Raw genomic sequence first — 15,964 nt, forward strand, 5'->3', positions numbered from 1 at the left:
TGATATGTCATTGTAGTTTTAATTTGATGTTATGTCATTATAGTTTTAATTTGCAGTTCTCTGATGATTAGTGATGTTGAGCATCTTTTGATGTCTGTTGGTCACCTGTATGTCCTTTCAGAAAACTGTCCATTTTTAAACTGTTTTTTGGTGTTGTATGATTTCTTTATACATTTTGGATATTGACCCCTTATAAGATGTCTCATTGGTGAGTATTTTCTTCAATTCAGTAGGTTTTCTTTTTTATTTTGTTGAATTTAATCGGTTGTCTTTGCTGTATGAAAACTTTTCCTTTTGAGATAGTCGCATATTTTTTCTTTTGTTTCCCTTACTCAAGGAGATATATCAGAAAAAAATATTGCTAAGAAAAAATGTCAGAGAGTTGGCTGTCTATGTTTTCTTTCAGGAGTTTTGTACGTCTTTGCCTCATTTGTCATATACATCAATTGACCATATAGATGTAGGTTTATTTCTGGGCTCTCCATTCTATTCCATTGATTGACATGTCTGTTTTTATGCCTGTACTATGCTAGGTTAAGTACTATATCCTTGTAATATAGTTTGATATCAGATAGCATGATAATCTTCCACTTTGTTCTTCTTAAGATAGATGTGGCTATTCAGTGTCTTTGTGGTTCTTTACAAAGTTTTGATTATTTGTATTAATTCCTTTTTTGTTGGGGGATAATCAGTTATCAGTATCTTTGGGGGGGGTGGTTTTCTGTTTTTCTTGGATTAGCACTTTCCAGAGAAATTCTTCTATTATCTTTCTGGATGTTATAAATTTGGTACTCAGAGTTCTTAGAGACTTCCGCCAAGATGGAGGTATAGGTGGATGTGCCGTACCTTCTCACACAACCAAGTTTAGGGACAACTAAATATTAGCATCAGAAAACACAACCAGAACACGGAAAATTGAACTTTTCGGAAGTCCGTTAACAACAAATTCTTCAGCCCGACCGGTAAGGGGCGAAACCGGCGTCTGGTGAGGAGTTGCAAAGGAGGACTCCGGTCGGACGGACCCAGGCGCAGAATCCAGACGCGCGAATCTAGACGCACGGGTTCCAAACCCAGGATTGGACCTAGTGAGCGACCGAGCAACCCACCGGGTGAGCGACTGCAGAGGAGACAGTGGGGAGGCGGTGCTGCGTGTTGACTGTGGTTGCCTACCTGCGGGCGAGCGGACAGGCGAGGGAGTGGGCGGTTGGACCGGGGCCGGAGGTCCCCGTGGCATGCGGCAGTAGAGGGCGCCGCCATTTCCCCGCTCTGACCACGCCCCCACATACAGCGTCACAACCCAGCGACCTGGGAGTCCAAGGCGCCGCTTCTCACATTTAAAGGGCCAGAACAGACCAAAAATGTCGCAGGAAGACCTCAAAGCCCCAGAGATAAATCTAAGCGACGAAGAAATAGCAAAACTCTCAGACGCACAGTTTAAAACACTGGTCATCAGGTTCCTAACAGATCTGGTTGATTATAGCCACAAATTAGAGAAACATATGAAGGCTAAATTAAGGGAAATGAATGGAATTCCACAGGAAACCCATAGAGATGAAAAGGAAACTGGGACTCAAATCAATGGAGTGGACCAGAAGAAAGCAAATAATGGCCAAACAGAAAAGAGTCAAGGAGCAAGAATTCAAAGAAATGAGGAGAGTCTTAGGAACCTCCAGGACATCTTTAACCGCTCCAATATCCGAATTATAGGGGTACCAGAAGGGGGAAAGACACAACCACCAGTGGAAAAATTATTTGAACAAATAATAAAAGAAAATTTCCCCAATCTGGCAAAGGAAATAGACTTCCAAGAAATCCAAGAAGCTCAGAAAGTACCAAAAAAGTTGGACTCAAGAAGAAACACACCAAGGCATATCATAATTACATTAGCCAAAATTAAAATGAAGGAGAGAATCCTAGAAGCAGCAAGAGCTAAGGGGACAATCACCTACAAAGGAGTCCCCATCAGACTGTCAGCAGATTTCTCAAAAGAGACCTTACAGGCAAGAAGGGGCTGGAAAGAAATATTCCAAGTCATGAAATCTAAAGACCTACAACCAAGATTGCTCTATCCAGCAAAACTTTCATTTAGAATGGAAGGACAGATAAGGTGCTTCTCAGATAAGATCAAATTCAAGGAGTTCATCATCACCAAGCCCTTATTATATGAAATGTTAAAGGGACTTATCTAAGAAAAAGAAGTTAAAGAAACATGAACAGTGAAAGAACAACAAGCTCACAGTTATTAACAACCACACTTAAAACGAAAGCAAACTAAAAGAACAGCTAGATCAGGAGTGGAAATATAGAAATGAAGATCTCAAGGAGGGTTAGCAACAGGGGAGTGGGAGGAGGAGATGGGGGGAGAAGGTACAGAAAATAAGTAGCATAGACAGTAGATAGAAAACAGATGGGGGGGCAAGAATAGTATGGGAAATATAGAACCTAAAGGACTTGAGACACATAGACATAAACTAAAGGGGGGTAATGGTGGGGATGGGGGGGGCAGGGTGGAGGGGAATGAAGGTGGGAATAGAACAACTGTAACAGCATAATCAATTTAAAAAAAATAAATTTAAAAAAATTAAAAAAAAAAAGAGTTCTTAGAGACTAAAAGAAAAGGAGCGCTTGTTATTTAGTATATATACCCTATACAGATTTTTAGACAGTTTTCTTTTTTAGCATGGACACTTTGGTCCAAAATTCTTCTGGTTTAACCTCTCCAGAGTGAACCCTTTAGACTTTTACCAGGATGGGTATAGGGTACTCACTTGCATGGCTCCATGAAAAAAGGGAAATGCTCTTTAGAAATTTGATAGACTTTCAGTCACTCCTTATCTTTTCAGCTTCATCTGTACCCAAGCCCTCTGAACTGCCTGGTTTAATTCTTATCTTTCCAGGGCTTATTGCAGATCTAATTATGGCCATACCTCAGTACTTGTTAGTTTCAGAGCTCACCAAAACCTGTACTCATCACATTTTGACAAGAAAAAAAATGTTTCAGCACTCAGTGCTTGCTCAGGACTCGTGGCATTTGCTGGAACTCCTATGAGTCACAATGCCACCCACCCTGCCAGAGAAAATGCTTCGTTGTTTGCTACTTGTCGGTTTCAGCATTCATCAGAGTTCCAGAATTTCTCAATTCGTTCTGGAACTCTGGAATTAAGAAGAACATTCAGCTCTTGTCTTCTCATCTTCATTTCTTTGATGGTGTAGAGCCCTAAAATTTTCTCTTAACAGTCTTTTGGTGGTGGTTAAGGAGGGAACTGAGGTAAACTTACACTTGGTATGACTCCTTAATCTTTTATGTCCACACAGATATACAGGTGGTGGTCATTAGTTCATCTTTTCATTTGTAGAGGATAATGACAGGAGGGTAATAAACTGATTACTCAACTGTGAGGGTGAAGGTCTCAGTGAGGATGGAGGAATTACTGTGGGTAAGAAAATCGGTGGAACAGAGTAAGAATTCATGGTGCTTCACGGGACTAAAAATACCTCTTAGAAGTTGTTATTTTTCAGAGAAGTACTATAACGAAAAGAAAAGCCAATGGTGGTCCATTGGCTGGATCATGTAGCATGTGACTTGAAAAAGATGTTTATTCTGCTACTTTGAGGGTAAAATGCTCTGAAGTTATCAATTAAATTAATCTGGTCTAGTGTGTCATTTAAGGCCACTGTTTCCTTTTGATTTTATCCTGAAAGATCTATCCATTGTTGTCAATGGGGTGTTAAAATTCCCTACTATGACGTTATTACTGTCAGTCTCTCCCTGTATGTCCATCAAGATTTGCTTTATATATTTAGGTGCTCCTATGTTGAATTTGTAAATGTTTATAAGGGTTATATCTTCTTGTTAAATTGATCCCTTTATTCTTATGAAATGTCCTTCTTCATCTCTTATTATAGCTTTTGTTTTAAAGTCTATTTTGTCTGATATAAGTATCCACAGAATTGATATTATTTGAAGTTCTATCATCCTGCATTGATTTATCATCTTTGCATATAAAATGTACACAACTTTTCCATATTATTTTGAAAGCCTATAATGCCATGTTATTTCAATCTCTTGATGTTAGAATTATCTGAGGACCCCTCATTAGCATTAGCATTCATTAATGGTCCTGATCTTTTTAAAACTTACCATTTAACCAAAAACATTTAACACAATTACTTTGTAAATGTGTATGTGTGTCCTGATTTTTTTTAAAACTTAGCATTTCACCAAAAATGTTGAACACGTTAACTTTGTAAATATCAAATGTATGTGTGATCCGATCATCAAATTTAGGGTCATTTTGTGTGAGAGCATCTTTCACAGTCAATACATAATTGTAAACATAGCACAAACATCAGAAAATTTTAAAAAGAAAACATTTATCTAATATACCTCTGCCAAATTCAACTTAAAATTGTTTTCAGTAGCAAAGAAATAATTTATAAAATTTCATTCTGAGGCCAGCATTTGGTGATAAGTCTGACCTTATGAGATCCCATTGGGCTTATTTTAGGTTAAAATGTTTAATTTCTTAATTCACCCTCATAGTAATATAATTTAAAACATTTGAGGTTTACTTTGGTCTGAAAGGTCAAGGATATGATAACCCTATAATCTGAAGAGTACAGTAATATTTACCAGGTTTTTTTTTTTACTTTCTATGTGAAAGGAAAGCACAAAATATATTTATTATATTTGAAATTGCCATATTTAGTAAAGGAAAATAATCAAGAAGCCAGTGGTAACTATAAACTTTACATACAATTATAATAATTTAGTTTATTATTTTTTTTAATTTAGCAGATATCTTTTGGGGTAAAAACAAACATCATAACATTCTATTATTTAGCATGTGACCAAAAAAACTACCTTTTCTCCAGCTTCCAGTAAAATGGGGTCCAGGAACCAGGGCTGGGCCAGGAGAGCTGAGCGACGCTTGCAGGTTGCAGTGAGCCCCATGGCTGGGGAGGACGGAGGGCGCACCCACTGCCGGGGGGAGAACGTAAGACGCAAGATGGAAAATCCTGAGCCAGAGGATACTGTCCAGGAAGAACAAATTTTTGATATCATAACCAGAAAAGTTAACCAACTTTTAGAAACAAGAAGGAATCGGTCTGAACATGGATCAACATATATTGGACGTACCAGAGGCTGCTCTCTGTGGCCTAATATAAGAATAGCCCTGTTCAGTCCTGGCTGGTGTAGCTCAGTGGATTGAGCGCTGGCCTGCGAACCAAAATATTGCTGTTCAATTCCCAGTCACAGCACGTGCCTGGGTTGCAGGCCAGTTCCTAGCAAGGGTTGCATGAGAAGCAACCACACACTGATATTTCTCTCTATCTCTCCTTCCCTTCCCTTCTAAAGATAATAAATAAAATCTTAAATAACTAAAATTATTTAAAAAAATAATAGCCGTCTTCTTCATCGCATCTTAAATGACACACGGGCTCATGTAGCTGCTGGTGTAACGATACAGTGATCCCATTTTTGACAGCAGGTGTTATCTTACAAGGGTTTTATAAGTTTACCATCGAATACATGTGATTTAAACTGCCATAACATGGGGTGGATTGGTTGGACTTGTTGTGGGGGTCTGTAGCCTGTTTTCTTGGCTGTCCCTCTGAATGGTGGCCTAGCAGCCAGGTATGCCTGAGCCCTGCTACCAGAAAAAGGAAACACGGTAACCTCCTGGATCAGAGTTTCTAAGTGAGTCTTCATAAAGACATTATTTCCCACTTTGCCCCAGACTGGGTTTGCAGCCAACCCAGCAATACCTTGGTTCTAGACAATATAAACTGTTTACAAAGGCTCTTCACTACCTAACATGGCCCAGAAATTCAGTGACTATTAAGCAAATCTGCGCAGAAAAATAAAACTGTAAGAATAATATATATATATATTATTCTGAAGTCTGAATAAATGTTTCAAAGCTGTTATCATATTTTCTTAGATTAACAGCTTTTAGGAAGAACTACTTTGTGTTTTTTCCTCTACACTTCTACATTTAAAGTAGTATTTTTTGCTAGATTTTTCCTGACAGATAATTTCATTTAGTATCTTCAAAAGTATAAAGACTTTCAAAGTCTTGTTAATATTTTCATGGTACACCAAAATTGAACGAAATCTTTTTATCATCAAAAAGGAATTCTGGAAATAATTGTTTTGTTGGGTCTGCAAACTTTTCTTCATATTATTTGCCCTTACATCTCCTGCCTGCCATATCCTTTAGTTTTAGTGTATTTTAAATTCCTTCAAAATGGTGGAATAAAAAAAGAAATGCATGTAAACATTAAATTTTTAAGTATCCAACTCCTTAATCCACCGAAGTAAACTTTTCTCAAGGCATTTTGTCTTAATAGTATTTTATGTAAAAAAAAAAAAGCAGGTGAACAATAATATCTGACACCCTTCAGGTGCACTTTGAACTGTGTAGGTTTGTGTCAGTTAGTAACTGTCTAATTTAGAGAACCCCTCCCCACATCAGTAAAAACCAGTCAAGCTATATGGTAACTTTAACATCAAAAACATATCACAGGAATAGCTATCATCAGTTATCGATGGGAAGAAAGTTGCATAGCGAGATCACTCCATGATCTCGTCAATGGAGTGTTGTATTTAATGAAAAGAAAATTAAACTTCTAAATGTAAGTTGACAGTAAACCCAAAGCCATTCCTTTTAAGGCTAGTTTGACATTATGTTTTGTGCTTTCTGAATCCCTTCATCATTACAAGAGTTATTCTTTTTTTGGTTCGAATCCTGCTTTCTTCCTCTGTAAAGTTATTCCTAAACACATTAGCCTAGATGAGCTAATTTCAGGTGGCTTACTTACCTGCTCCTAGATTGTATGCCACCTGCTTTTGCTTTTTCTACAGATGCAAAGTCAACCTCTGGGGCAAAATTCCACCTTTCTCTTTCTGCCACACAAGTGGTAAATAACATTACCCAATAAATTTCAGCATTTCCCCCTAACTGTGTAGGATACAAAAAATGTATTCATTCGTGTGAGATATAAAAATGTACACTCACACTTCTGAAATCAACAGCCAGCCATTTCACACTTGGGCCAAAGGCAAACAAACATAATTCTCACTGGCAGCTGGACAACATTCCAAGCTGCCACCACATTAATTAACTCACCTCAATCAGATTCCACTTCAACTTGCACAGCTTGCTGCCAAGACGCCTAGCAATAAATTGTTAGGTTAAATACTGAACAAGGTAGGGAAATACCATATGGTATGTTGTTATAAAGGGTGAGATATTCTTGTTTAACACTAGTAGCAGGGTTTTCCATTTACTTTTTATTGTCTCTCATGATTTGAGAACAATATATGTTCCTGTTGACAAAATCTTGCTTGTTTTATTGTGAAGGGGAATGGGATGATAACAAGATAACAAAATATCTTTGTCCATATGCTTCTATAGTTGACATTCTCTTTCTTTCAAGACAGTAGCTTACTTAGCAAGTATTGGGAATTGACTAATAGTAAATCGTTATTTTAAATTTGAGAGGAATTTCAAGGGACAGAGAACTCCAAATTCTCTTTTCATTGAGGTCTTCTGGCAATTTATGAAATAATACAAACTACTTAAGACATGAAAATTCTACCTGGAAGCCAAAATATTTGAGTCTGAAGTCTTTCTGCCTGACTAGCAGTATCACTTTGGGGAAATCATCTGACCTCTCTAATATTATTTTCCTCACCTGTCACATGAAGCATTTTGACTAGATGAACGGTTCACAAACTTTAATGCACTTGTCGATTTAAGGAGCTTGTTTAAAAAGCAGATTCTCAGACATCATCTTTGGAGATTGAAATTGATTAGGTTTGATGTGAAGCCCACAAGTCTGAATTTGTAATGAGCAAAAGATTCTTCTGCTGATAGAGAACCCATATTTTGAGAAAGATTAGCTATGTGATGTCTAAGATCCCCTTACCTCTGACGTGTACTATTTTGTTTGCTAGTCCATGCCATCACTTTTATTACTTGCAGTCAGATTTTGGAAGTGTTAATTCGGGTTTTCCTCACACTAGGTACTTCCAATATCTAGTGGAAAAGACTGAAAACACCAGAATATGACCACCCAAAGCCATGTAAGTATTTTCCTTGGATTGTGTGGTGGCTGACAGGGGTGATGGCTTACTGGCTATTACCTCTATATCTAGATAAAGAAAAATATAGAAAGCCATCCTGCAGGTCAGCTATATTCACATTCTTTATTGATCATCCAGCGGCAGTCTTTTCTTGCTCTAAGAATGTTGTAATGAATGCTTATTTCATTTAATTTGCTCATTGACTATATTGTGCATTCTGCTTCTATTTTAAATACTTGAATTCAGAAAAATGTTCTGTGCTTGTTGTGAGATTATAAAAGGCTAGAAAGTTTTGGAAACGTCATTCTTCCTAGCTTCTAGGACATGATTTGGTAGGGGCAGTAAAAGGCTTTACTGTCCTTTACTGTATACACTTTTGGTTTATTTCAAACAGGTGCTTATGAATTGTTACAATGCCACATATCTTCTCCCATCTGATCCCTCTTTGACCAGCAGAGAGCTATCCCATAACACAGTTGTCTAGGTATTGCCTTAAATTAGGAAAAGAACCGTCTTAACTGGCCCATATAAAGTTGTATAGAACACGGGCCTTTCTCATCACATTACAAGCTCAACAGACATGAAGTCTCAAAAAAAAAAAAAAAGACTTACTTCATTTCTTAAAACTGTGAAATCACCTTTATTCTGTTTCTTTTCACAAAGGATGTAAAAAAAATAATGTGGTAGCTGCTTTACTATTTAATCTGCACCAAAGAAGCCTGATTGTCTTAGATTTCATCAGTTCCTTGCAAGCTACTTTAATCACCACAAAAAAAAAAAAACCCTAATGTGTAATAGTGTCTGTTAGAATATGGGTGAATGGTCTCATTGATCTTTGTATTCTCAGCTACTAAAATCAGATTCTTTACTTAGTAGATGCTCAATAAAGGAATGCTGGCTTGAAGATACTCTGGCAAAGAATTAAACCCTGTTGCAGACTTTTTTGTCCCCTGCAGGTGGTGCTGGGAGACAGGTTCTTCGTTTACTTATTGGATCATAATTATCGGGGATGGTGCAGGTATTCTTAGCACCTGGTTTAAAACTGTTGTAATTATCTAAATTTCTCCCCCCCCCCTTCTCTCTAGTTACTGAGTCACAAAAAACCAAAAAGCCTGAAAAGGTGATCCAAGTGAAAAAAGGCAGACATTAACATAAACTGTTCGTGTCTCCCAGGTCTGGCCGTGGAGGGATGCTGTATGGATTTCAGAGAAAGAGATTTTGTACACTTGTACTTTCAAAATGAGAACATATACTCAGGAAATTGTCTTTGGTATTACATGCCTGTCTCTTCAGACCTACTCTATTAACTCCAGTGCTCTATTTGTCATTCCTACACTTTTAGTATTTCTCCCCATGGTTACATTGGACTGGTTGTTGATATTTGGGGTTTCAACCTTTAAGACTTTCTGTCCACCTCACAACTTGTCCACCATACCTCCCAGTCAGAGTCAGCTGCCCTTTCCTTTGTGTTCCTCCAGTTTAAAGGAGGTGTTGCTTATCAGGGTGATCGCTTTGTAAATTATATAAATGCATAATCACTATGTTGTACACCTGAAACTAATATTATATATCAAGAGTAACTTAAAAATAAAAATAATAATGTGTTACTTATCTTTTAATATCTGAATCTCCCACAGAGACTACATCATTATCATCTTTGTATCACTGGTTCTTAATTCTTGGAATGTGATAGACACTAACTAAACTGAACGAATATATGCAGTCAATAAATCTCTAAAAACACTCCTAGTACATAACTTAGTATTGCCTTGAATCAAGTATGTATTTGTCCTCTAACCACTCCTGCCCAGAAGCTTTCTGAAGCCAAAACCAGAGGTCAATAATAGTCATAATTTTAAAAGCTGGTATTGACATAACATGATTTCCCCCAACCTACATTTCTAGCCATATCTTTCCTGTCTCCCCTCGTTGCATTTTTTGCAGCTGCCAGATTGGTCCGCTCACTCTCCCTGATTTGCTTTATGCTCTCCTACCTCTAAGGTTATCCCATCGCCCCCTTTTGTGCTCAGTCTACTTTAATCACTAATTCTCAAAATGGGTCTCAGGAGGCCCACAAGTTTATGTGCACAGTAATGTTAAGATGCTATTTGTCTTTTCACTCTCATTCTCTCCCACATGGAGTTTTCCAGAGACTATATGATGTATGATATTACAACATAAGTACATATGAGAATCCAGCTGTCTTCTATTAAACTATATATTAAAATACAAAATGTAAAATGATACCATTCTCCTCACTCAATAGTTTTGTTTTGGAAATAGTTTTCATAAAAACTATATTATTGATGCTAACATATAATTTATTTTATTTTTTAAAAGATTTTATTTATTTTTATTTTTTAAAGATTGTATGTAAGGGGGGAAGAAGGGAGAGAAACATTGACGTATGGTTGGCTCTCATGCGCCCCCTACTGGGGACTTGGCCCACAACCCAGGCCTGTGCCCTCACTGGGAATCCCTCTGGCCACCCTTTGGTTCGCAGGCCAGTGGCGCTCAATCCACTGAGCCACTCCAGCCAGGGCTATTTAAAAAATTAATTAATAAATACATTTTCTTGATTTGTATTTCTAATATGGTAAATACAGACAGATATAACCCATGTAAATGAAGGCTCTTAGAGGTCCTCAATTATTTTGAAGAGTATTATAAACGGGCCCCTAAGGCCAAAGAGTTCAACAATGATGATATATAAATCTTCCATATCCTTTAAAATCCAAATGGAAGACTTCCTCCTCAATACGGTCTCTGACCTGAGCAACTAGAGAGGATCTCCTGCCTGGCTACTCTGAACACCTAGGGCACTTACACATTTATGGTTATTTTGCACCATTCACTAGTACAGAGCATGTGCCAAAAAGGAATTAAATATTGTTATACTGACTAAGAATATTTAAAGACCATGATCACGTTTAATGGTGAATCATAATCCTTTTACTTTCCAGTCTCTGATTATAGTCTTCCCAGCCTCAAAGGAAAAAGGAGTTGTTTTTGACTTTTCAATCTACAATGTTCAGTAAAGATAATAAAGTTACATGTATACATGAAACATCTGTTATGTTTTTATCATAAATATGATCAATGCTCATTGAAAAAGAATAAAACAAATTATTTGAAATTAAAATTTTTAATTTATAATTTTTATAATGGCGTTTGTTCCCCCACAAGGCCATCAACCCAAGGTAAGAACTGCTAACATTTTAATATATACATAGGAAAATATCTCCAGTCTTCTACTATTTGTATAACTTTCCACTAAATTAAGTTCTCTGAACATACTATTGTCATCTTTATACACTATTTTCTAAGATGCTTTTTTATTTCTTTTATTTACTATCATATGGTGTCCTATAGGGGGAGTTAAAGAAACTAATAATGTTCGGTTTAATAAGTGGGTGGCACACACACAGGTATTCATTTCTTCTTTAAAATATATACTAATGAAGGGTAACTTTATAATAAATGAGTTTGTAAAATAAATAAATTTTTACAGTAATATATGATGAACTTTTTCTATGCGATTAAGTATTCATTATCTTAACGCTGTAATAGCCCATATATGTCTCCTAGGATTTATTTAACCTATGTTTAATGCTACTGTTAGGCACTGAAATTATTCTAATTTTTCAAAATTACAAATAATGCTCAAATTTTCTTCCTTGCATATATATTTTGCATATATATTTGGTGACTTGTTTAGAATTTTTTTAATTGTTTTTCAAGTACACTTGTCTCCATTTCCCACCTCCCCACAACTCCCCACTCCACTAATCCCCACCTCCCACCCTCAGCTCTACCCCCCTTTCGCTTTGTCAGTATCTTTTATACATGTTCCTTGACGACCCTTCCCCTTTTCCCTGTTATCCCCTTCCCTCTGGCTACTGTCAGTTTGTTCTTTATTCCCATGTCTCTACTAATATTTTGCTTGCTTGTATGTTTTGTTGATTAGGTCACACTTACAGTGAGATTATATGGTATTTGTCTTTCACCGCCTGGTTTATTTCACTTAACATAATGCTCTCAAGATCCATCCATGCTGTGGTAAAGGGTAGGAGTTCCTTCTTTCTTTCTGCTGCATAGAATTCCACTGTGTAAATGTACCACAGTTTGTTGATCCATTCACTTACTGATGGGCACCCAGGCTGCTTCCGGCACTTGGCTATTGTAAATAGTGCTACTATGAACATCGAGGTGCATAAGTTCTTTTGAATTGGTGCTTCAGGATTCATAGTGTATAGTCCAAACAGTAGAATTGCTGGGTCAAAAGGCAGTTCCCTTTTCGGTTTTCTGAGGAAATTCCATACTGTCTTCCACAGTGGCTGCACCAGTCTGCATTCCCACCAACAGTGCACTAGGGTTCCCTTTTCTCCACATCCTCACCAGCACTTGTGGTTTGTTGATTTGTTTATGATGGCCATTCTGATCAGCATGCAGTGGTATCTCATTGTGGTTTTATTTTGCATCTCTCTTGTGTCTAAGAGATATAAACAATTTTAAGACATTTACTACAAAAATTCAATCATCTTTGATGACATTTTGCTTTCTCACTACACACTTAGAAAGAAAGGAAGAGTTTGAGAAGCAGTGAGAGAAAGATGGGAAAGAATATGAAAGAGGGAAAACTCATAAAGAGTAATTGCTGCCAAAGAAGAGAGAAGAGAATGGAAGAGCGAGAAGCAAGAATGGAGTTTTTGAAGAACGCCTACATAGGGATAAAACAAGGTGTGCTGAAGAGAGAAGGTTCTAGAGTCAGGTCCACATGTAAAACATCTCATCCACTAATTATCTGTATGACCTTAGTCAAGTTACATAACTTCTCTAAGCCCCATTTTCTTTTTTTTTAAAGATTTTACTTACTTATTTTAGAGAGATGGGGAAGGGAGGGAGAAAGGGAGGGAGTAAAACATCAATGTGTGCCTCCAGCACACCCCATACTGGGAATATGGCCTGCTACCCAGGCATGCCCTGACTGGGAATTGAACCATGGTTGTTTGGTTCACAAGCCTGTGCTCAATCTACTGAGCTACACCAGCCAGGGCTGCCCATTTTCTTATCTGGAAATGAGAAAAGCAAAGAGCTGGACAAACAGTAGGCACATAATAAATGTTTGTTTCCTTCTGAGGAAATGGAGTAAAAGATGGGGAGAGGCAGAAGGAAGAAAAAAGGAAATGGAAATGAAAGAATAAATAATTAAACTTATGGAAAAACAAAAGTTAAAGAAAATCAAATTTTATTTTATAAATTACTGCTTTTGTATAAAGCTCTGATGTAACATTGCTGATAGAATAGAAAAATGAAAGAAACCAAAGCGATACATAAGTGAAAGTTTCCTTATGAGAGAGAAAAGTGGGTTAATATATAACAAATACAAAGAATGTCAAATTTTAAAAGAATCAAATATTGACTCAAAATATTTGCAGATATTTTTGTCTTTGTATTGCCACTTAAGTATTGCCACTTAATAAAATCCTTACTGTGGTTTGAAGAAAAAGTAAATAAGAAAGATGCTGATGAGTTAAAAGGAGATTATGCTTTGGAGTAGTTTCTTTTGTTAAGCCATTTTAAAAATTGGGAACAAATTGGACATTAGACCCAAATCCACTTCAGCATTCCATGTTTTGACTGATCTTGAGCCCCTGAAGGCGCACGCCGTGTACCTGTGCTGCCGCATGCACGCACGCGTTCACGCACCGTCTTTCTCCTCTATCAAGCCAAGGAGAAGATGGCAACACCCTTTACCACTCGGCTTTACCATACTTAATTTCTGGTCTTTGGTTCCTCTTCCAAAAACTAAAGATAATACTAGGAATTAAGAATCTCCTCTTTCCTGAATTTCCCTAGTTGGACTAGACATCTTGAGAAAACCGGTTTCTTTTTCTCATGAAACTTTTTGGCACTTCATCCTTCTAATTGTGCCAAGAATGTCTTGAGACATTTTATTTGGCCTTTCCACTTGAAAATCTAAATAAAACCTTCCTGCTCAGAGGTAAAAGTACATCACCAAAAATTTAATATGGCTCAAAAGGAAAGTTAATCAAATCTTAAATGAGTTTTATTTTAATTAAGGGGGAAAAGACGAATTGGTTTTTATTTTACTTCGCAATGCATTCCTACAGTTTTTAACGGCTAACTTAGTGTCAGGTTGGTGGAGTGCTCACCTCCATGGGTGGTGGAAAATACACTATTATTGGTTTCCTTATTTGGCTCCTCTTGGATGAGAATACTACAGATAAGAGCGATAATGGCTTTTCACATAGCAAAATTTCTTTGGCCACCAAGTAAGAAACATTAAATTGTTATACAGCAAACATATCATACAGCTTAGTTGAAAAAAGTAACCTACAAAGTGGAATAATAACCAATTGAAGTAAAGAATGGATGGCAATTACAAATTATTTTAATTCCACTCTATAGACGGAAGCACTAGGCGGGGTTAGACCACACTTGGGACTTACTCCAGACGGCCTAGGCTGTCCATGACTCTCATGTTCTTCCACTCAGCAACAGTATCTCCCAGGCAATTTTTTCTTGTCTTCTCACTGTTCTAATATCTGTCTTTCCAGAACTCTGAAGTAATTGGGGATTATAATACAGACTCGTTAAAAATCTGTACACATAGTCTAGATCATTTCAACAAAGTCAAATCAGTTTATTTACCTCACTCCTTTCTTTGCCCTTGCCTTTGAACTTCCTCCTCTTGCTTTCCCCCTCTACTCACAGCCCCAGTGTGCATGCTTAAACTTAACAAAAGAGTTTTGATTTTGTTATCCTTATAATAGTGAAATTCTTAGATGATGAAAAGTATGTGAAATGTCTAGCTGTTTTCCAAAAGTGTTGACCAGGTCTTAGTCTCAGCAAATATAATAAAAGAATTTTACAAAAGATGCCAGTTTGTTTGTACTAAAATTCTTAATTCGGAGCTAGCGCCATTCATTGTGTTTTCTGTACCTAAGTTATAGATCCCTTGAGAACAATAACTGTATCTTTTTAAGATACCTAGTTTTCTTATATCAAATGCATTGCCGTGATGCAGTTTTCAAGCCGTGATGATATTTTTTATTTAAAAAATTTGCAACTTCCTAATAGGATAATATATTGGCATTATATATTATGGATCAGTTGATTATGGATAATTCTTTCCTTATATTCAAATGTTTTTTTAATTGATGACACTGTATATCCTAGATCATCACAATCCAACATGGAAGCCACTAGCCACATGTGGCCATTTACATTTAAATTAAATAAAATTATAAATTCAGTTCCTCAGCCATACTGGCCACATTTCAAATGCTCATTTTCTATCTTTTATAATAAAGAGAAAAAATGACTTCATATGCTCCATATGCTTCATATGCTTCATATGACTTCATAAGTAGCTAAAAATAGTATTAATTGGACAATTTAGCAAAAATGCAGTGGAGAATTGTTTTAACTCACAAACTACTGAACATTTCTTACAATTATTCTTCCTGTTATAAATAAACCAACAAGTGTGTGAGTGTACTCTTCAAAATTAGTATGAGCTTCATTAGTTTTAAATGCTTACTTCCCATGAATTGGGAGAAAATCCTTCTCCCAGAGATATATGGATAATGAATGAGTCAAGTTCTATGAGAGTGGAGGAAAGTAGAGATTATCATTAAAATGCTATCTTGAATGTGTTTAAAATTCTGTTGTCTTTTCAAAATTCTTTGAGAGGTTAAAGTCCATGAACTATAGAAATGTAGAAAACTGGCTTGATGAATGCAACTTTTTTCCTATTGCCATCCTTCTAAAACCATAGAAAGGCACAGTGTTCCACTTTATCTCCTACCAAATGCTTTTGGAGAATGACTGAGGACTGAAGTTGTT

This window comes from Artibeus jamaicensis, unplaced genomic scaffold, assembly GCF_021234435.1.
Source record: "Artibeus jamaicensis isolate MK-2021 breed Jamaican fruit bat unplaced genomic scaffold, CSHL_Jam_final scaffold_916, whole genome shotgun sequence".
Lineage (NCBI taxonomy): Eukaryota > Metazoa > Chordata > Mammalia > Chiroptera > Phyllostomidae > Artibeus > Artibeus jamaicensis.